The sequence below is a fragment of the Bubalus kerabau genome, chromosome X, assembly GCF_029407905.1.
Source record: "Bubalus kerabau isolate K-KA32 ecotype Philippines breed swamp buffalo chromosome X, PCC_UOA_SB_1v2, whole genome shotgun sequence".
NCBI lineage: Eukaryota > Metazoa > Chordata > Mammalia > Artiodactyla > Bovidae > Bubalus > Bubalus kerabau.
In genome coordinates this window covers 53,851,231-53,865,495 of record NC_073647.1, presented here as the reverse complement: position 1 = coordinate 53,865,495, position 14,265 = coordinate 53,851,231, and positions in this window count along the sequence as shown.

Below are 14,265 nucleotides of genomic sequence, written 5' to 3'. Positions count from 1 at the left end.
GCAATTCCAAATCCTGAAAGATGATGCTGTGAAAGTGCTGCACTCAATATGTCAGCAAATTTGGAAAACTCAGCAGTGGCCACAGGACTGGAAAAAGTCAGTTTTCATTCCAATCCCAAAGAAAGGCAATGCCAAAGAATGCTCAAACTACCGCACAATTGCACTCATCTCACCACGCTGGTAAAGTAATGCTCAAAATTCTCCAAGGCAGGCTTCAGCAGTATGTGAACCGTGAACTTCCTGATGTTCAAGCTGGTAGTAGAAAAGGCAGAGGAACAAGAGATCAAATTGCCAACATCTGCTGGATCATCGAAAAAGCAAGAGAGTTCCAGAAAAACATTTATTTCTGCTTTATGGACTATGCCAAAGCCTTTAACTGTGTGGATCACAATAAACTGGAAAATTCTGAAAGAGATGGGAATACCAGACCACCTGACCTGCCTCTTGAGAAATCTGTATGCAGGTCAGGAAGCAACAGTTAGAATGGACATGGAACCACAGACTGGTTCCAAATAGGAAAAGGAGTACGTCAAGGCTGTATATTGTCACCCTGTTTATTTAACTTATATGCAGAGTACATCATGAGAAAGGCTGGACTGGAAGAAACACAAGCTGGAATCAAGATTGCCGGGAGAAATATCAATAACCTCAGATATGCAGATGACACCACCCTTATGGCAGAAAGTGAAGAGGAACTAAAAGCCTCTTGATGAAAGTGAAAGTGGAGAGTGAAAAAGTTGGCTTAAAGCTTAACATTCAGAAAACTAACGTCATGGCATCTGGTCCCATCACTTCATGGGAAATAGATGGGGAAACAGTGGAAACAGTGTCAGACTTTATTTCTTGGGGATCCAAAATCACTGCAGATGATGCTTGCAGCCATGAAATTAAAAGATGCTTACTCCTTGGAAGGAAAGTTGTGACCAATCTAGATAGCATATTCAAAAGCAGAGATATTACTTTGCCAACAAACGTCTGTCTAGTCAAGGCTATGGTTTTTCCTGTGGTCATGTATGGATGTGAGAGTTGGACTGTGAAGAAGGCTGAGCACTGAAGAATTGATGCTTTTGAAGTGTGGTGTTGGAGAAGACTCTCGAGAGTCCCTTGGACTGCAAGGAGATCCAACCAGTTCCTTCTGAAGGAGTTCAGCCCTGGGATTTCTTTGGAAGGAATGATGCTAAAGCTGAAACTCAAGTACTTTGGCCACCTCATGCGAAGAGTTGACTCATTGGTAAAGACTCTGATGCTGGGTGGGATTGGGGGCAGGAGGAGAAGGGGACGACAGAGGATGAGATGGTTGGATGGCATCACTGACTCGATGGACGTGAGTCTGAGTGAACTCCGGGAGTTGGTGATGGACAGGGAGCCTGGCGTTCTGCGATTCATGGGGTCGCAAATAGTCAGACATGACTGAGCAACTGATCTGATCTGATCTGATCTGATATTCACTATACATTACTTCCCCGTTATTTTTTTTTTTTTTTTAATAACTGGAAGTTTGTACCTCTTAATTTCCTTTACCTATTATTTGCCCCCACCCAACCTCAGTCAGCTTACCTTCTGGTAACCAAGTTTCTTTTTTGTACAGTATATATGAACCCGTTTTGGTTCTGTTCACCTCGTTTATTTTGCAGAATTCACATAAAAGCCTTTTGCTGTCTGACATTTCATTTAGCATAATACTCTCTAGACCAGCAGTCCCCAAACATTTTGGCACTAGGGACTGGTTTCATGGATGACAATATTTCCATGAACTGAGGGGGGAAGTGTTTCAGGCTACATTGCAACTGATGGGGAGTGATGGGGAGTGACAGATGAAGCTTTGCTTGCTTACCCACTGCTCTCCTGCTTTGCAGCCCAGTTTCTAACAGGACATGGACCAGAACCTGTCTGCATCCTGGGGGTCGGGGATACCTGCTCTAGATCCTGGAGGAGGTCATGGCAACCCAGCCCAGTATCCTTGCCTGGAGAATACCATGGACAGAGGAGCCTCACAGGCCCTAGTTCATAGGGTCACAAAGAGTTGGACATGATTAAAGCAAGTTAGCACACACGCAGGCTCTAGGTCACACATTTTATTGCAGGTGTAGATTTCATTCTTATTTATGGCTCAGTAATGTTCCATTGTACATATGTGCTACATCTTCATTCATTCCCCTGTTGATGAACATTTAGGTTACTTCCACATTTTGGTTATGGTAAATAATGCTGCAGTGAACATTTGGGTGCATGTATATTTTTGAATTAGTGTTTCTATTGTCTTTGGATACTGTATTGCTCTCATCCTATTTGTGATGCCAATTGTCTCGCTGTTCACACTGTCCACACTGTTTGTTGAATGCAAGATAGGTAAAGCATGAGTTAAGAGGCTGGTAGGAGACTCGAGGGGACATAGGAACTGAAGATATGTTTATTCTCTTCTGACTGGCACTGCAGTCACAACACAGCCTTTCTCCTGGATGACATACATCCATAACAGCAGCCACACCATAACTAGAACATAGCCATAACAGAGCTATAGCATAACATCATATAGTGTAATCATGATGTCGTCCCAATGTAGCAACATCCAGGGCTTTCATGGTGAGGTTTATACAGGCGAACTGCACAAAACAGCTCCTGACAAGGTGAGTACCTCGTGACCAGGCAAATACCTTGTGATCAAGCAAGTTCCTTGTGATGCACATGCACAGTGTTTTAAGTGATCTCAGCTGTTGCATAAACATTATTTACAAAACATGGAGCAAGAGCGAGAAGCTATTGAGATAGACTAACCATGCCATCTTGGCTAATTTGCTCTTTCTCTACAGATACATACCTAGGAAAGGAATTCCTAGAACTATTGCATTCTGTGTTTAAAGTGTTGAGGAACCTCCACCATTTTCCATAGTTGTTGCACCAATTTACATTCTGACCAACAGTGTTAGGAGAGTTCCTTTTTCTTCACAACCTCTCCAACATTTATTATTTGTTGTCTTTTTGACAATAGCCATTCTAACAGGTATGAGGTGATGTGTCATTGTGGTTTTGATTTTCATTTTTCTGAAAAAGTGCTGTTAGGCATCTTTTTATGTACCTGTTGGCCATCTCTATGTCTTCTTTGGAAAAATGTCTATTCAGGTCCTCTGCCCATGTATAAAATTAGATTGCTTCATTTTTGACATTGAGTTGTATGAATTCGTTGTATATTTTGGATGACCCCTTACCAGATGTATCATTTGCGTGTATCTTCTCCCAATCAATAGATTGCCTTTTCATTTTGTTGACTGCCTTTTCATTTTGTTGATAGTTTCCTTCACCATGCAAAAGCTTATTAGTTTGCCATGGGTATTATGATAGGAATATATTAAATATTTAGATTGCTTTAGGTAGTCTGGGCATATTAATAAAATTAATTCTTCTAATTCATGAACATGTTATGACTTTTCATTTATTTATATCATCTAAACTTTCCTTCATCAATATCTTATTAATTTTCAGAGTATAAGTGTTTTACCCACTTAAATTTATTGTTAGATATTTATTTCTTTTTGATGAAATTATAAATGGGATATTTTTCTTCAATTCTCTTTTTCATACCTTATTGTTAGTTTATATTAATTTTGTATCCTGTAACTTTGCTGAATTCATTTAGTAGCTGTAAATATTTTTATGGAATGATTTCATTATTTTATCCTTTACTATTTCCTATACATAATATTATGGAGAAGGAAATAGCAAGCCACTCCAATATTCTTGCCTGGAGAATCCCATGAACAGAGGAACCTGTCAGGCTACAGTCCATAGGGTAACACAGAACTGGACTCAACTGTAGCAACTTAGCCTGCACACATACATAATATCAAATCATCTGTAGATAAAGATTTTTCTTTTTTCCTTTCCAATTTGGATGACTTTTATTTCTTTTCATTGCTTAATTGTTCTAGTTCAGTTCAGTTCAGTCACTCATTTGTGTCTGACTCTTTGCGATCCCATGGACTGAGCCATGCCAGGCTTCCCTGTTCATCACTAAATCCTGGAGCTTATTCAAGCTAATGTTCATCGAGTCAGTGATGATATCCAACCATCTCATCCACTGTCATCCACTTCTCCTCTGGCCTTCAATCTTTCACAGCATCAGGGTCTTTTCCAATGAGTCAGTTCTTCCCATTAGGTAGTGAAAGTATTGGAACTTCATGTTCAGTATCAGTCCTTCCAATGAATATTCATGACCCATTTCCTTTAGGATTGACTGGTTGGATCTTCTTGTAGTCCAAGGGATTCTCAAGAGTCCTCTCCAACATCACAGTTCAAAAGCATCAATTTTTCAGCTCTCAGCTTTCTTTATAGTCCAACTCTCACATCTGTACATGATTACTGCAAAAACTATAGCTTTAACTAGATGGACCTTTGTTGGCAAAGTAATGTCTCTGCTTTTTAATATGCTGTCTAGTTTGGTCATAACTTTTCTTCCAAGCAGCAAGTGTCTTTTAATTTCATGGCTGCAGTCACCATTTTCAGTGATTTTGGAGCCCCCCCCAAAATAAAGTCAGTCACTGTTTCCATTGTTTGCCCATTTTCAATGAAGTGATGGGACAGGATGCCATGACCTTAGTTTTCTGAATATTGAGTTTTAAGCCAAGTTTTTCACTCTCCTTTTCCACTTTCATCAAGAGGCCCTTTAGTTCTCTTTCCCTTCTGCCATAAGGGTGGTATCATTTGCATGTCTGAGATTATTGATATTCCTCCCAGCACTCTCAATTCCAGCTTGTGCTTCATCCAGCCTGACATTTTGCATGAGGTACTATGCATATAAGTTAAATAAGCATAGTGACAATATACAACCTTTGATATACTCCTTTCCTGATTTGGGACCAGGCTGTTGTTCCATGTCCAGATCTAACTGTTGCTTCCTGAATTCATACAGATTTCTCAGGAGGTATGTCAGGTGGTCTGGTATTTCCATCACTTTAAGAATTTTCCACAGTTTCTTGTGATCCACACAGTCAAAGGCTTTGACATAATCAATAAAGCAGAAATAGATGATTTTCTGGAACTCTCTTGCTTGATATCTGGTTCCTCTGCCTTTCCTAAATCCTTCATGTACTGTTGAAGCCTGGGTTGGAGAATTTGAAGCATTACTTTGCTAGCGTGTGAGATGAGTGCAATTGTACAATAGTTTGAACATTGTTTGGCATTGCCTTTTTTTGGGATCAGAATGAAAACTGACCTTTTCCAGTCCTCTGGCCACTGCTGAGTTTTCCAAATATGCTGGCATATTGAGTTGAGTTCAGCACTTTCTTTTAGGATTTGAAAGAGCTCAACTGGTATTCCATCACCTCCACTAGCTTTGATCTTAGTAATATTTTGTAAGGCCCACTTGGCTTTGTTTTCTGGGGTATCTGGCTCTACGTGAGTGAGCACACCATCATAGTTAGCTGGGTCATAAGGTCTTTTTTGTATAGTTCTTCTGTGTAGTCTTTCCACCTCTTCTTAATATCTTCTGCTTCTCTTAGGTCCATACCATCTCTGTCCTTTATTGTGCTCATCTTTGCATGAAATGTTCCCTTGGTATCTCTAATTTTCTTGAAGAGATTTCTAGTCTTTCCCATTCTATTATTTTCCTCTATTTCTTTGCATTGATTACTGAAGAAGGCTTTCTTATCTCTATTTGCTACTCTTTGGAACTCTGCATTCAAATGGGTATATTTTTCCTTTTCTCATTTACTTTTAGCTTCTCTTCTTTTCTCAGCTATTTGTAAGATCTCCTCAGATAACCATTTTGCCTTTTTGCACTTCTTTTTCTTAGAGATAGTCTCGATCACTCCCTGTTGTACAGTGTTAAAACCCTCCGTCCATAGTTCTTCAGGCACTCTGTCTATCAGATCTAATCCCTTGAATCTATTTGTCACTTCCACTATATAATCATAAGGGATTTGATTTAGGTCATACCTGAATGGTCTAATGGTTTTCCCTACTTTTTTCAATTTAAGTCTGTATTTGGCAATAAGAAGTTCATGATTACATGGGAGCCACAGTCAGTTCCCTGTCTTGTTTTTGCTGACTGTATAGAGCCTCTCCATCTTTGGCTACAAAGAATATAATCAATCTGATTTCAGTATTGACCATCTGGTGATGTGCATGTGTAGAGTCTTTTCTTGTGTTGTTGGAAGAGGCTGTTTGCTATGACCAGTGTGTTCTCTTGACTGAACTCTGTTAGCCTTTCACCTGCTTCATTTTATACTCCAAGACCAAATTTGCCTGTTTTTCCAGGTATCTCTTGACTTCCTATTTTTGTGTTCCAGTCCCCTATAATGAAAAGGACATCTTTTTTTTTTTTTTTTGTGTTAGTTCTAGGAGGTCTCGTAGGTCTTCATGGAACTGTTCGACTTCAGCTTCTTCAGCATTACTGGTGAAGCATAGACTTGGATTAGTGTGATATTGAATAGTTTGCCTTGGAAATGAACAGAGAGCATTCTGTCATTTTTGAGATTGCATCCAAGTACTGCATTTCGGACTCTTTTGTTGACCATGATGGCTACTACATTTCTTCTAAAGGATTCCTACCCACAGTAGTAGATATAATGGTCATTGGAGTTAAATTCACCCATTCCAGTCCAGTTTAGTTCACTGATTCCTGAAATGTCGATGTTCACTCTTGCCATCTTCCGTTTGACCACTTCCAATTTCCCTTGATTCATTGACCTAACATTCAAGGTTCCAATGGATTATTGTTCTTTACAGCATTGGAATTTACTTCCATCTCCCATCACTTCCACAACTGGGTGCTGTTTCTGTTTCACCTCCATCACTTCATTCCTTTTGTAGTTATTTCACCACTGATCTCCCTTAGCATATTGAGCACCTACCAACCTGGGGAATTCATCTTTCAGTCTCCTCTCTTTTTGCCTTTTCATGCTGTTCATGGGATTCTCAAGGCAAGAATACTGAATTGGTTTGTCATTGCTCTTGTTAAAACTTCTATATTGAATAAAAGTGGTAAGAGTTGGTTGGTATTCTTGACTTGCTTCTGATCTTAGATGAAAAGTTTTCAGCTTTTCTCCATTGAGCATAATGTTAGCTGTGGGCTTGTCATGTATTGGCCTTTATTATGTTGAGTTAGTCCCTCTATGCTGACTTGAAAAATTTTATGATAAATGGATGATGGATTTTATTAAATGCTTTTTCTATATCTAATAAGATTATCACACATTTTATATATTTAGTCTTATTAATATGGGTTTTTCACATTGGTTGTTTTGTGGGTGTTTGTCTGTCCTTTCTTCCATGGAATAAATCCCACTTGGCCATGGTGTATGATGCTTTTATTGTATCATTGAATTCAGTTTGCTAATATTCCGTTGAGGATTTCTGCATCTATGTTCATTAGAGATATTGCCTCATTTTTTGTATCTGATGTCTTTCTGGTTTTGGTATCAGGGTAGTGCTGACCTTGTAAAATATGTTAGGAAGCATTCCTTCATCTTCTATTTTTGGAATAGTTTGAGAAGACTAGACTTTAACTCTTCTTTAAATAGTAGGTAGAATTCACCAGCACAGATTATTTTGTAACTCAACAAACCTGGATCCAATTCCTGCTATTTTCACTTATTTTAACTCCATGCACACATGTGTGTGCTAAGTCACTTCAGTTGTATCTGACTCTTTGTGACTTTATGGACTGTAGCCAACCAGGCTCCTCTGGCCATGGGATTCTGCAGGCAGGAATAGTGGAGTGGGTTGCCATGCCCTCCTCCAGGGTATTTTGCTGCACCAGGAATCTAACCTGCATCTCTTGTGTTTCCTGTGTTGGCAGGCAAGTTCTTTATTTAATTATGTAGCCTTGGGCAGGTTACTTAACCTCTTTGAGTCTCAGTGTGTTCATTTGCATAAAGGCTTTAATAACAGAACCTGCTTCATGAAAATTAACTTGGTTAATCCAGGCTTAGCATAGTGTCAAGAATATAGTAAGTACACACATTGATAACTGCTGCTATTATTTCCTGTGTGTGCTAAGTCGCTCAGTTGCGTCTGACTTTTGCAACCTTATGGACTGTAGCCCACCAGGCTCCTCTGTCCTTGGGATTCTCCAGGCAAGAATATCGGACAGGGTAGCCATTTCCTTCTCCAGGGGATCTTCCCAGTCTAGTGATCTAACCCAGGTCTCATGTCTCCTGCATTGGCAGGTAAGTTCTTTACCACCCAGTACCACCTGGCAAGATGGTACTACTAGTACCACCTGGGAAGCCCTTCTTATTGAATAGTGTGTACTCTGAAAAACTGAGTCTAAAATAAGATTATACCAGTAGCTGTCTTTGGTAAAAAAGCAGAGATGGAATAAAGTACCAAAGTTTGCAATGAGAATTAACTTCTTAGTTAATTGATTTGCTTACATTCAGATGCTGATTTCTCACATGTGCAAGAGAGAGAAAGAGAAAGAAAAAAGCATGATGAAGAAATCTGTCATCAATCGAATCAGGTCATCTCAGAAAAAAACAAGATGTTTACATATGTTGATTAGGTTAAGAAAATCCTAAAGCACCAACCAGCACCCTTGAATTGGCTTTCATGTTCTCACAGGGCCTGGGTAGTTTAACTGGAAGGAATTGCAGAGGTGCTGAAACTCCAATATTTTGGCCACCTGATGCGAAGAACTGACATTGGAAAAGACCCTGATGCTGGGAAAGATTGAAGGTGGGAGGAGAAGGGGACGACAGAGAATGAAATGGTTAGATGGCATCACCAACTCAATGGAAATGAGTTTGGGTAGACTCTGGGAGTTGGTGATGGATAGGGAGGCTGGACGTGCTGCGGTTCATGGGGTCGCAAAGAGTCAGACACGACTGAGTGACTGAACTGAACTGAACTGAATTGATGCATATGGTGATAATTTGCTGCATTTAAATTGAGAACTCTCAGGTTTTCATGGAATCTCAGGCTGAAATGAACCAGTTAAGGAAATTCAGCCTCACTTATTAGCCTGGGATCAGTGGGGTAGGGTTCTAACTTAAAACATTAAATATATTAATAAATAGGTTGAAGACCTAGGGAGTATCACCGCTTCAAAACCACCATCTACCACCACCACTTAACACAGTCAGTTCCTGTCTAAGCACCATGAGTTTTATGGGCAGAGCAGATAGTAGGGCAGAGGCAAGTCACTGTGGGACTCAACAACAGACTTTTGAGTGAAGCATATCAAGAAAGAAGCCACTACATATTTTTTCTGTTCTTATTCCCCATCCTTCATAACTTGCTGCTTGAATCTTAGCCCTGTCTCTGCCATTGACTAACTTAGTGCCCATGGACAAATCACTTATATCCTCTCTTTTTCTTTTAGTTTCTTCTTATATAATCTGAGAGGGTAGAATCTCTAAGGTTCTTTCTAGCTCTGATAACTTATGATTTCAATTATAACAGAAGATTAAGAAGGAAAAAGGGAACCTGAGACTAGAATGCATGACTATAGGTGGATGAGTATGGGCAACTCTCTGAGTCCAATTCCTGGAGTATGATAGTGAGTGAATCTTCTCCCCCAAAGAAGGTTATTCTCACATGCTGTCTCTGATTAGCAGTGGTGTGTGTGTGTGTGTGTGTGTGTGTGTGTGCATGCCTGTGCATATGTGTTGTATGTGTGTGCAAATAGAGAAAGAGATAGAAACAAATGAATCAGAGTGAGAAGATGAAGAGGGGAAGATATTGGGGGGAAGATGGGACTGGAGGAATAACAAACTCAGAATCTTTTGAAATGTTTCCTTTTACACGTCTATTCCTTCTGAGCCTCTGAGGAGCTCTAACTTTAGAATAAAACACAATTTTAATTAGCTTTTTCCAAATTATTAATAAATTATTCAAATCAAACTAGATCTTTAAGCTCAGTAAGCTTCCCCAGACAACTGCTACCACAGAAAACTCCTTCAGGCTGATCAAAGAGAAGCAGCAGAAGTACTTTAGGGCTTCTGCTCCCCACCCACAAACAGACCCAACTATGTGCTTTTCAACAAGACCAATTCATTAACAGAGAAAACTGTTAATAATACTGGATTAGCTACCTGAGAGACCATCTGTGCCTCTCATTCTGAGGCAACTGAGAATGACTGGGTTGGGACGGTTGCATCATTTTCATATAGATCAGAGGCAGGACTTGTGGGAATTAAATATTTGAGACTGCTCTTCCTGTTAATATTTACTGTATATTACCTTCTCTCTCTTTCAAGTCAGTAGTCTTAAAGTAACATACTCTTTCAAAGTATTTTTCTTTTCATAAGCTGTGGACTGGACTCTCTTAAACAGTGACATGACTATAAGAGACAGATTGATTGTACCAATGTCTTCTTACAGTAGAGATTATAATAGAATTTTTACTAGAGACATTCCAGGATATTGCTGCATCCCAATATATTGGTGCTTATTCTATTCATTCATATCCAGGGGTAATTTCAGTAAGGTTTTATCCAGGAGAATCACATTTTAAGTGGCTCCCTTTGTTGTTGTTGTTGTTTTCTTGAAGAACAGGCAGTTCAGTGGTAAAGACTCTGCCTGCAATGCAGGAGCTGCAGGAGGTGCAGGTTTGATCCCTGGGTCTAGAAGATCCCCTGGAGGAGGGCATCACAAACCACTCCAGTAATCCAATGGACAGAGAGCCTGGTGGGCTACAGTCCATAGGGTTGCAAAGAGTTGGACATGGCTGAAGCAACTGAGGATGCACCAAGTCTATTTTATCATTTTTGTCTTACTATTGGTGCTTTTGGTGTCAAGTCTAAATTCTATTTGCCTAGCCCTAGATCCTGATAATTTTCTCCTATGTTTCTGAAAGTTTTACAGTGTATATGGGGTATTTCTGTATTTTGTGTAATGAATGCCTAGTTACTACAGAAACATTTATTAAAAAGGCTGTCCATCCCCCATTGAATTTCTTTTGCCTGTTTGTCTAAAATCAGTTTGGCACATCTGCATGGGTATATTTCTGCATTCTATATTTTGCTTAATTGTTGTATAGGTCTATCACTCCACCAGTAGCACGCTATTTTTAAAGCTATAGATAAATGTTAGGCCTTAATACCCCACATGATTCTTTTTTTCAATTTTGTTTTAGTTATTCTAGGAACTATGCCCTTTCATATACATTTCAGAAAAATCTTGTCTGTGTCTACAAAAAAAAAAAAAAAAAAAAATGCTGCGACTTTGACAGTGATTGCACCGGCAATCACTGTCAAATGTATAGGTTGATGTACAGGTCAATTTCGGGAAATTTGACAACTTTCAGTTCAGTTCAGTTCGGTCGCACAGTTGTGTCCGACTCTTTGCGACCCCATAAATCGAAGCACGCCAGGCCTTCCTGTCCATCACCAACTCCCGGAGTTCACTCACACTCACGTCCATCAAGTCAGTGATGCCATCCAGCCATCTCATCCTCTGTCGTCCCCTTCTCCTCCTGCCCCCAATCCCTCCCAGCATCAGAGTCTTTTCCAATGAGTCAGCTCTTCGCATGAGGTGGCCAAAGTACTGGAGTTTCAGCTTTAGCATCATTCCTTCAACTTTACTGTGTTTATTCTTCCAAACTATAAACATGATATGCCTCTTCTTTTCTTAGATATCTTTAATTTCTTTTATCAGGGTTTTATGTTTTAGCATACAGACCCTGTGTACGTTTTGTTATATTTATACCAAATTATGTCATTTCCTCTGAAGGGATTGTGAATTTAATTTTCCACATCCTCAGTGCTAGTATATAATAATTTAATTGATTTGTGTAAGTTGATGTATATTGTGAACTAACATTTTATTTCTTAAGAATTTTTTGGTTTGGCCTGTAGATTCTTTTTGGGGGATTTTCTTGTCATCTACAAATATGGGAAGTTTTATTTCTTCCTTTACTACCTGAATGCCTTTTTTTCCTGTTTATTTATTTTACTTTATAATATTGTATTGGTTTTGCCATACATTGACTTAAATCCACTATGGGTGTACACGTGTTCCCCATCCTGAATCCTCCTCCCACCTCCCTCCACATCCCATCCCTCTGGGTCATCCCAGTGCACCAGCCCCAAGCACTGTGTATTATGCATCGAACCTGGACTGGCGATTTGTTTCACATATGATAATTTACATGATTCAATGCCCTTCTACCATATCATCCTGCCCTCGCCCTCTCCCACAGAGTCCAAAAGATTGTTCTATACATCTGTGTCTCTTTTGCTGTCTCGCATACAGGGTTATCGTTACCATCTTTCTAAATTCCATATATATGCTTTAGTATACTGTATTGATGGTTTTCTTTCTGGCTTACTTCATTCTGTGTAATAGACTCCAGATTCATCCATCTAATTAGAACTGATTCAAATGTATTTTTTTAATGGCTGAGTAATACTCCATTGTGTGTATGTATCACAGGTTTTATCCATTCATCTGCTGATGGACATCTAGGTTGCTTCCCTGTCCTGGCTATTATAAACAGTGCTGCTATGAACATTGGGGTACATGTGTCTCTTTCAATTCTGGTTTCCACAGTGTGTATGCCTGGCAGTGAGATTGCTGGGTCATATGGCAGTTCTATTTCAAGATTCTGAAGAAAACTCCACACTGTTCTCCATAGTGCCTGTACTAGTTTGCATTCCTGCCAACAGTGTAAGAGGGTTCCCTTTTCTCCACACCCTCTCCAGCATTTATTGCTTGTAGAGTTTTGGATACAAGCCATTCTGACTGGCATGAAATGGTACCTCATTGTGGTTTTGATTTGCATTTCTCTGATAATGAGTGACGTTGAGCATCTTTTAATGTGTTTGTTAGCCATATGTATGTCTTCTTTGGAGAAATGTCTGTTTAGTTCTTTGGCCCATTTTTTGATTGGGTTGTTTATTTTTCTGGAATTGAGCTGCAGGAGTTGCTTGTATATTTTTGAGATTAATTCTGTGTCCATTGCTTTGTTTGCTATTATTTTCTCCCATTCTGAAGGCTGTCTTTTCACATTGCTTATAGTTTTCTTTGTTGTGCAGAATCTTTTAATTTTAACTAGGTCCCATTTGTCTATTTTTGCTTTTACTTATAATATTCTGGGATGTGGGTCATAGAGGATCCTGATGTGATTTATGTCAGAGAGTGTTTTGCCTATGTTATCCTCTAGGAGTTTAATAGTTTCTGGTCTTACATTTATATCTTTAATCCATTTTGAGTTTATTGTTGCATATGGTGTTAGAAAGTGTTCTAGTTTCATTCTTTTGCAAGAGGTTGACCAGTTTTCCCAGCACCACTTGTTAAAGAGATATTCTTTCTTCCATTGTATATTCTTACCTCCTTTGTCAAAGATAAGGTGTCCAAAGGTGTGTGGATTTATCTCTGGGCTTTCTGTTTTGTTCCATTGATCTATATATCTGTCCTTGTGCCAGTACCATACTGTCTTAATGACAGTGGCTTTGTAGTAGAGCCTGAAGTCAGGCAGGTTGATTCCTCCAGTTCCATTCTTCTTTGTAAAGATTGCTTTGGCTATTCGAGGTTTTTTTGTATTTCCATACAAATTGTGAAATTATTTGTTCTAGCTCTGTGAAGAATACCGTTGATACCTTGATAGGGATTGCATTGAATCTGTAGATTGCTTTGGGTAGTATACTCATTTTCACTATATTGATTCTTCTGTTTCACGAACACGGTATATTTCTCCATCTATTAGTGTCCTCTTTGATTTCTTTCACCAGTGTTTTATAGTTTTCTATATATAGATCTTTTGTATCTTTAGGTAGATATATTCCTAGGTATTTTATTCTTTTCGTTGCAAAGGTGAATGGAATTGTTTCCTTAATTTCTCTTTCTGCTTTCTCATTGTTAGTGTATAGGAATGCAAGGGATTTCTCTGTGTTAATTTTATATCCTTCAGCATTACTATATTCATTGATTAGCTCTACTAATTTTCTGTTGGAGTCTTTAGGGTTTTCTGTGTAGAAGATCATGTCATCTGCAAACAGTGAGAGTTTTACTTCTTCTTTCCCAATTTGGATTCCTTTTATATTTTGCTCTGATTGCTGTGGCCAAAACTTCTAAAACTATGTTGAATAGTAGTGGTGAAAGTGGGCACCCTTGTCTTGTTCCTGACTTTAGAGGAAATGCTTTCAATTTTTCACCTTTGAGGATAATGATTGCTGTCGGTTTATCATATAAAGCTTTTATTATGTTGAGGTATGTTCCTTCTATTCCTGCTTTCTGGAGGGTTTTTAATTATGAATTGATGTTGACTTTTGTCAAAGGCTTTCTCTGCATCTATTGAGATAATCATATGGTTTTTATCTTTCAATT